Genomic DNA, 9,290 nt, shown 5'->3' with positions numbered 1-9,290 from the left:
TCCAAAAAAAAAAAAAAAAAAATTGTGCTCCCCAAATGCAAATCCTAAACTCGGGAAGGAGTGCTGCTTTAATAATTATGAAATGACCAGGGCACTTCAGTCTCGAGGGCTGCAGCCACACTGCCTGGGGCTTAAAGACTTGGATGCTAGATGACAGAGGGTACAATATGCCTCCTCTGCAAGCCCTCGTGTCCTCTTTGCAAAACTGGGGTTCAGACACTCATTAAACAGACACTATTGGATATCTACCACACACTATGCACATTTTAGGTTCTGGGGATACACAATGACCACAACAGAAAAAAATCCCTGCCCTCATACTTACTCTATACATTCCAGCGGGATGATAACAGCCATACTTACCTCTTAGGTTATTATCAGAACTAAATGAGATCGTAATAATAATAGCTGCTTATGGAACCCCAAAATTCCTATGACAAAGTCCTAACCCTCGAGGTGATGGTATTAGGAGATGGGGCCTTTGGGTACATGATTAGGTTAAGAGGGCAGAGCCTCTGGGAAGGAGATCAGTGCTTTTATACAAGACGCCCAAGAGAGCTGTTTTGCCCCTTCTCCCAGGAACAAGGCCCTCCCCAGACTCTGAATCTGCCAGCACCTTGATCTTGGGCCCATCAGCCACCAGAACTGGAAGAAACAAATTTCTTTTATTTATAAGCTACCCAATCTATGGTATTTTGTTATAGCACCCAAACAGACAAATACACATATCATGATAATTCTGTGCCCAGAATGATTGTCTGTACTTGGCACATGTTTCAACTCAAGGGTTCTTGAGTTTTCCTTTGTTACAGTTCCCTTTGGCAACCTTGTGGAACCTCTCAACCTCTTCTCAGAATAAGGATTTTAAATGCATCAAATAGAAGAAATGGGATAACAAAATAGACGAGACGGTTGCCCAAACAATACAAAGTCATATGGCAATAAAGATGCTTCTTTTTTAAACCATTACATAAGGAGATCTGATCAAAGGATTAACAGCACTATGACTTTGTAGACTGATGTGTCTAGATGTAATGAATTTTTCCCATTCAAGGTCATGAGCATCCGGAACTCTATCCCTTGATTTGTGGGCCCCAGGGTTAATGTAATCCTCACCTGAACCCTAGAAGGTATATCAGTAATATTCCTTTCTTATAGATGAAGAAACTGAGGCACAGAGAAATTAATTAATTTACCCAAGGCTAGTTCATGATAGAGTTAAGATCTGAACCCACAGTCTGGCTTCAAAGCCTCTGTTCTTAAACACCATACAGGATGTGGCTTAGCCCAGAGCTTGCCTCGTAGTCAAGGTCAATATCACAAGCTAGTAATTGAAGTAGAATTGTCATTAGTAATAGAAGCATTCCTACTATAAGATATCTAGGGGATAAGGAAAGGTTTGTCCTAATATTAAGAACATCCTTAAAGAAAAAAAATTGGTCTACAATAATGAAATTAACTTACACAGGACACAGCATAACCCCTTCATGTCAATCTCCAAGTACGTACAAACTCATTGCTTCCTGAGTGCGATTACTCATTCTAAAACTAAACACCAAAGACTTCGGGAAGATGTGGTAACACAGAGAAATGTACTTGAGTCTGTGAAAATCTCTTATTTTTATTTACATAATCCCATATTAATTACTGGGATTTTTCTGCACTTCCAGTAGTAGGCACTGTCACCCATAGACCCTAAGGACATAAATCAGTATGGGAGAATAAAAAGCCCACTGTTGATCTTGCAGAGCAGGGCTGTTTCAAATGAATGTGGCTGCTGTTCCCCCTGGCTACCATTTGTAAACGTGAGAAGTTAGATCCCGCAGGCACCCTATAAATATTAATTGAAGGAAGGTGGTGATAAGGTAAAGAAACTAACACTTCTCTAAATGGTGACAGTCAATGCTTCAGGCTCGATTTTTAAAAGAAAACGACAAAGAAGTCCAGATCATTAGAAGGGCTTTGCTGGCACGGGTGGGTGACAGCCATAGTGAGAGCGAGGCCAGACTGAGGCCGGTGTGGCATAGTAAGATGATTTATTCTTTCCCTGAAGTCAGCCTTGAAAATACATTTTCTTTAATTGCCTTCCCGCAGCACAGTTTTACTATGACAAGGCACTAGGTTCCTTAACATTTACCTGGCACACTGCTCTCAGCTGCAAAGCAGGCGGGGCTATGCTGTCAAGCTAAATGCCAGTGACTGGAGGGTTTGTGAAGTCGAGCTCCCAGGTTTTATCTGCTGCGCTGACGCTCATACGAAATCCCACAGAAGAAAAAGAACTTCAGCACTTAGATGCAAAAGAACTGAAGGGCTGGTGGTAAGAGGACCAAGAGTGTCACCTACCAGCAGGACACAGCAAGAGGTAAGATGCCCAGAGAGACTGGACATATTCCTCCCCAAGTCACCAGGCTTTCCCTGGGGGGGGTGGGGGGGAGCACATGTGACCAGCTGCACTAAAAAATACCAACGTGAACCTTCGCAGGGAAACCAGATGGCTGCAAGCCAGGGGTAAAAATAGTTCATCATACCACACAGTTCCAAACTAGGAGCAGAGGAGAGTCTTAGGGCCACTTAGGTTTTGATTTTTTATTTCAACTTGCCAAAGAGGCTTTAAAAAGAAGTATGGGAAGCTGTTTTGGAAAGAGAGATTATTCCACCTTTTACCCGGTTTATTTTTCAAATTCATTTCACTGTCATTAGCAAAAAGAGTGAAAACAATTTGTAGAAAAAAAGTTTTTGTCTTTCTTCTTTATGGATTGCAACAAGAAAAACCAGCAGTAACTTGGGAAAGAACTTCCTCAGTTAATTCATGGACTAATAGGAAAAGTTGGGTAAAGGATGGTGGGGGGAGACCTTTAATTTTTTTTCATTGAATACTTTTTAAAGACCTGAATGTACAGGTTGATCTCAGTTCTACTTTATGGATTTAATTAGTTATTTCACAGAAGCTGTTTAATCTTTCTCCCGTTGTTCCAGTGAGGTTTCTATTTTTACCAATGGCAGTGAATCACCAAGAGACCATTTAGGGACATGCTCAGAACATGAATTTTCAAGTCGAGAGCTGAGTGATATTTGGATTCCGAAGCCAGGGCCTCGAAGCGCGTCACACGAGCAGTTCTTGTGCTGTGACATTATGTTCCTGTGTGTGCCTTGATTGTATGATACAGAACAGAAGTGACTGGAAGACAAAAAAATAGCTCAGATAATAACTCCTTACAAGATAAGAGGAAATAAATGGCATTTTACTTGGGGGTTCCCTCAATCCCCTGACCTGGTGAACGAGAAAATGCTTTTGTATCTTTCTGTTGTTGAAACTGATGCCAGCTTCTGACTACATCCAATCAGCAAAGAAGGTTTTGTCTCCGTATACACTGTTCTTCTGTCCCAAGAACCATGAATGCCTTTCTTATTTGACTCAAAGTTCCATGCTTCATTAATATAATAGACTCTTGATGCCTGAGCTAATAAAAACCCCAGCTCTGTTGTATTTCATTTTTAATTTTATAGGAAAAAAAATAAAATTAAGTAAAAATCGAATCTCATTAGAACAAACTTTTATCCAAGATGTGAAATTCACATCTTACAACGTATGGAGTAACTGTTCTTGAAAGTCTATTTTTTACAGTTTTTAAATTTTGAATCACTTGATCATTAACTCTAGTGTTCTCCCCTTTTCAGCAGGGTGTATATATATTTTTATTTTATTTTATTTTAGACAGAGCCTCAAGCTGTCACTCTGAGTAGAGTGGTGTGGCATCACAGCTCACAGCAACCTCTAACTCCTGGGCTCAAGCCTCCACCTCCCAAGTAGCTGGGACTACAGGTATCTGCCACAACGCTCAGCTATTTTTTTTGGTTGCAGCTGTCATTGTTGTTTGGCGGGCCAAGGTGGATTCGAACCCGCCAGCTCAGATGTACGTGGCTGGTGCCTTAGCCGCTTGAGCCACAGGCGCCAAGCCATATATATTTTTTTATTTTTGAGACAGAGTCTCACTTTGTCACCCTTGGTAGAGTGCTGTGGTGTCACAGCTCACAGCAACCTCAAATTCTTGGGCTCAGGTGATTCTCGTGCCTCAGCCTCCTGAGTAGCTGGACCTACAGATGCCTGGCTAGTTTTTCTAATTTTTTTTTTTTTTTTTAGTAGAGAGACTGGTCTCAAACTCTGTGCTCAAGGAATCCACCCACCTTGGCCTCCGAGAGTGCTAGGATTACAAGTGTGAGGCACTGCGCCAGCTTAGCAGGGCAGATTTTCATTTTTATTTTTGTTTAATTTAATTTTATTTATTTTTTGAGATAGAGTCTCACTTTGTTGACCTCAGTAGAGTGCCATGGCATCACAGCTCACAGCAACCTCAAACTCTTGGGCTCAAGTCATTCTCTTGCCTCAACCTTTCAACCACAGGTGCCCACCATGACACCCGGCTATTTTTAGAGACAGGGGCTCTCTCTTTCTCAAGCTAGTCTAGAACCTGTGAGCTCAGGCAATCCACCTGCCTCAGCCTACCAGAGTGTTGGGATTATAGGCGTGAGCCAACACACCCCACCTGGTGGCAGATTTTTAAATATGGCAAGGATAAGACTTAATAAGTTGTAGTACAATAAGCCCTAGCAGAGCTTACATTTATAAGCCCTAGTTAAGTGGATCAGTCTACGTTATACACTCTGGTAGAATTCTGAGCTTTTTCTCTCGGGGTGTCAGGGGCTTGCTCATAGCTCAGAAGAAAGAAAAATGCCATCTGTCTTCCGACTTTTTCTTAAAGCACAAAAGCAAGCACTGTTCTGATTAAAAGTTGATTTTCCCAATGTACCCAATACTAATATGAAGCCAGTAGACAAATACAAGCATACACAAAAGAAAAACTCAATTCCATTCAAGTTGGGAAGAGAGGAGAGGGAAGGAGGGAGGGGGATTGGTGTGCTCCTACCGAGTGGGCACGATGTTGGGGTATACATCCTGGGTGCAGGACACAACTACAACAGATGCAAACGTTGTAAGCTAATCATTTGAACCCTTATATTAATTTGAATTTTTTTTAAAGTTGATTTTCATTCCAAATAAACTCCATATTTCTGATCTTATTTTTCTACCTACAAGAAAAAAGGCTTTCCTCCTACACTGAAAAGATTTTATACCAAACTTATATCGACCCGTGTTTTCTTCCAACACCTTGTAGTCATGTTTTCAGCGTTTATACTTTTCTATATGGCTAGAACATATTTTTGTATACAAATGAAGTATAAACTCAACTTTTTAAAAAGCTTTTCTATTTGTCCAAATTCCACGTGACACTGATTTGGAGATACTTTTATTCTAGGCTAAATTTTTACACATATTAGCCTCATTCTGTTCCATTACTGTGTCTATTTCTCTTTATTCCCTCAATGTTTTTACTAGTGTAGCTTTTAAGTTGCCACACTGTTTTACAATTGTAGTATGTTGGAATACATTTCATATTTATTATATTTAATTAAAATGTATAATAAAGTTACTGTTTTGTCATATTCTTTTCCAAGATGGTCCTGGCTACTCCTTGAACCTCTTAGTGGTCTGTAGACTAACGTACCAAGTCTCTTTGCCTGCCTTCTCTCCTAATTGATTATCTTTTGATTTATTTCTTTTTCTTTTTTTCTTTTTCTTTTTTTTGAGGCACAGTCTCAAGCTGTCCCCCTGGGAAGAGTACCGTGGTGTCATAGCGCACAGCAACCTCCAACTTGGACTCAAGCGATCCTCTTGCCTCAGTTTTTCCATTTTTAGTAGAGACGAAGTCTTGCTTTTCCTCAGGCTAGTCTTGAACTAGTGAGCTCAAGCAATACACCTGCTTCAGCTTCCCAGAGTGCTAGGATTATAGGAGTATTTGTTAATGTATTAATAGATAGTATCTGGCCAGGTGCAGTGGCTCAAGCCTGGAGTCCTAGAATTCTGGGAGGCCAAGGCAGAAGGATTACGTGAGGCTAGGAATTCAAGACCAGCCTTGGCCACACCTCGTCTCTAGAAAATGCGGGCAGAGCCATCCAGCAAGGACTCTTTGCACCTGAGCCAGGCTGGCTGCTGTCCAGTCTCCCAGCAAGGCCATGGACTTGAATTCTGTGGGCTGCCTAGGTGTCTGGGCAATCCAGGGGCAGCAGCAAGGGCCTTGATGACAGATTACCGTGTGCAATGGGCTGGAGGCTCTGGATTCCTTCTACCCCCGGACTCTACAGCTTGATTGCACATTTATCCAATCCTCTTAACAACTAGTTTTCCAAAATACAAATGGCGTCTCCTCGTACCACTTTCTCCTTGAGTAGTGCTTCAGTTGATAAGGTCCTGCTAAGTGTTAACAGAAAATCACCCAGCTTCACTATTACTATGACATCTGAGGCTGGAGAAAAGGATGAAACTGTCTAGGTGACCCTTGAGTTTGCATACAGTGAAATAAAGCTCCCCTTTCTGAGATAACCTCCCAGGAAAATCTAGAAGAGAACGATATCTCAGACATTTTAAATTGATTATCGTTACGGGTTGAAGAAAGATCTTGGTGGGGTGATGATCTTTACTTTGGAGACAAACGAAAGGAAAGAAATGTAAGAAAAATGAAATGAAATAGTAGGTCAGATAAAAACTAGACGAGAGGAAGAAAAGAAACAAAGAGGAGAAGCAGCAGAAGAAGCTGAAAAGCAATTATCCCATGGCACTCCCATTACAATTGGGAATTTCTTAAACTGGAAGGCCAAGTTTGACGCAGAACTTTTGGAAACTAAAAAGAAACATGAAAGAAAAAGAACAAGTAGGGAAAAATAAATTAAGTGGGAAACAGGTACTTGAAATAGATCATAATCTTTTTTTCTTTTTTTATTAAATCGTAGCTGTCTACATTAATGCAATCATGGGGCACCATGCACTGGTTTTATATACAATTTGAAATATTTTCATCAGACTGGTTAACATAGGCTTCATGGCATTTTCCCAGTTAGTGTGTTAAGACATTTATATTCTACATATAGTAAGTTTCACATGTACCCTTGTAAGATGCACTGTAGGTGTGGTCCCACCAATCACCCTCCCTCCACCCATCCTCTCCCTCCCTCTCCCCTTTCTCCATATTCTTAGGTTATAATAGGTCTTAGTTTCATAGTAGGGCTGAGTACATTGGATACTTTTCCTTCCATTTTTGAGATACTTTGCTAAGAAGACTATGTTCCAACTCCATCCATGTAAACATGAAAGAGGTAAAGTCTCCATTTTTCTTTAAGGCTTCATAATATTCCATGATCTTGATCTGATATACAGTTCTTGGAGGATGCTGGAAACAATGTGGAAATAGACAAGTCTTTGTTCCAGGAAATGGATGACTTGGAGCTGGAAGATGATGAACTGATGGACTGTCCCCATCTGCAGAGAGATTTGACTGCCACAGCCTCTGTGGCCATGCTCAGGGGGGTTTGATTTTCCTTCCCTTTTTTCCTAAGCAAAAATAATTTTCAGGAGAATATCTTCTGATAGCTTTCATCATCAAACTCAATAATTTCCTTAAATTAATAATTTCCTTAATAATGACCTTAAAATTTCAAGAAAAAAAAATCAGAAAAGTTATCTGGGTGTTGGTAATACATACCTGTAGACAAAGAGGCAGACAGAAAATATCTGAAGAACAAAAACAAAAAAAGAGGAGTTGGGAAGAAAGATTCAGGATGGTGAAGAGAGAAGATTAGCTGAATAGATTTTGAGGACTCCATCCAAACACAGGATGTCATCAATTTGGTTGAGTTTCTAGACTCCACAGTTGGTAAACTATCTCTTATGGTTCCAATCAGCTCAATTAAAACGCCATCCAAAACTCTTTGCTTCCAGATTAGCAGCTTAATTTAGCCAATTACTCCACATCTTCCCAAGCCTACAGATGACAGCATTATCTTTGCTGATCCAACTGAAACTATCAGAAATGAAGGGAAACGTGCCCAGAAGCATGTATAATTTCTTTCAGATGTAGCCTGCTGGTTTTATCCATGAAACTACTCTTCTACTTCCCCAGTAAGGTAGTGTACTCTATAAAAAAAATGTGGCAAATTTATGAATGCATAGTTTGAAGGAAAAAGAACAAGGGAAATTGGGATGGCTCTGAGAGAGTAGCTCATGTCATTGACCACAGATTCAAGCCAGCTAGATCAAGTCTGATGAACTAAGCAAAAAAAAAAGAGGGGGAGGCTTAAAAAGTGGAGGTTCTTTCCAAAAGGCCAAAGAATAGATATAGTTGGAATAGGAAGTAAAGGGACTGGAGGGAGAAAGGCTTTGCTCAAAGAATACAAGATGTGAGAGGCAAAATACTTCCAGGGGGTGACAGGATGTCACGCTGGTCTAGCCCGTCTTCGTTCCTTCAAACAAGAGTAGCACACTCATACGAGTGTCTAGTGGTGCATAAAACCAGCTGCAGTGTTGGTCCTTCACTTTTTCCAAAACTGAACTCTTGATTCCCTCTCCAAGCCCACTCCTCCCCATCCCAGCACATGGTACCTCCATCTGCCTTGCCAGGTCATATCAGAAACCTAGTGGTCATCCTTCATTCCTCCCTCACCTCCCCATATTCAACCCATCAAGAACTGTTGATTCTTCTATCTCCACACCCATCACCCGACTCAGACGGCCACTGATCCCTCTGTTTCTCACTGTTGGCCACCTTCATCTGCTCTCTACATATCATCCAGAAAGATCGTTGAAGAATATAAATCACATCTCTGCATTTCCCTTCTTAATTCAATACCTTCCATGACACCTTATATAAAATTCATGCTTTTTAACTGCAATCAACAGAAACTTTCATACATGAAGGGAAAAGTGCCTGGAAGCATTTATAACTTCAGAGGTAGCCTGCTGGTTTTAGCCATGTCTATTTCCCCCATCTCAGCTCTCACAAGCATTTACCTTGTTGATCATGTTCTGCCTGCACCAAAATTCTGTGTACTGACACTAAGAAGGCAAGTTTTTTCTCCTCTAGCTGGGTAGCTTCATGGAAGATGCTGTGTCTTCTTGCTGTGATCTTCCCTACCCTCATCAAATGGCTAACCTGTTGTACTTCAGTTCTTAGCCTAAAACTCTGGTTCCTAGGAAGTACCTTTCCCAACCTCCTGTCTGAAGTTGATCCCTCTTGCCATTCTTCAACACAGAGCCCTGTTTATTAGGACAATCTGAAATTATGTATGTTGTACTTCTTTCAGGCTGGGCATGGTGGCTCACACCTGTAATCCCAGTACGTTGGGTGGCCTAGGTGGAAAGATCACTTGAGTCCAGGAGCTTATGACCAGGCTAAGCAACA

The 9,290-nt window shown here is 41.0% G+C and overlaps 1 pseudogene; it reads left to right on the top strand.

The window, feature by feature from the left end:
• Positions 1 to 6,253: 6,253 nt before the first annotated feature.
• Positions 6,254 to 7,426, top strand: LOC128572623 (RWD domain-containing protein 1-like; annotated as a pseudogene).
• The last annotated feature ends 1,864 nt before the right edge of the window (positions 7,427 to 9,290 follow it).

Source organism: Nycticebus coucang, chromosome 20 (assembly GCF_027406575.1).
Source record: "Nycticebus coucang isolate mNycCou1 chromosome 20, mNycCou1.pri, whole genome shotgun sequence".
Classification (NCBI taxonomy): domain Eukaryota; kingdom Metazoa; phylum Chordata; class Mammalia; order Primates; family Lorisidae; genus Nycticebus; species Nycticebus coucang.
Note: the sequence above shows the minus strand (reverse complement) of the source record. Positions and strands in the feature narration are given on the sequence as shown.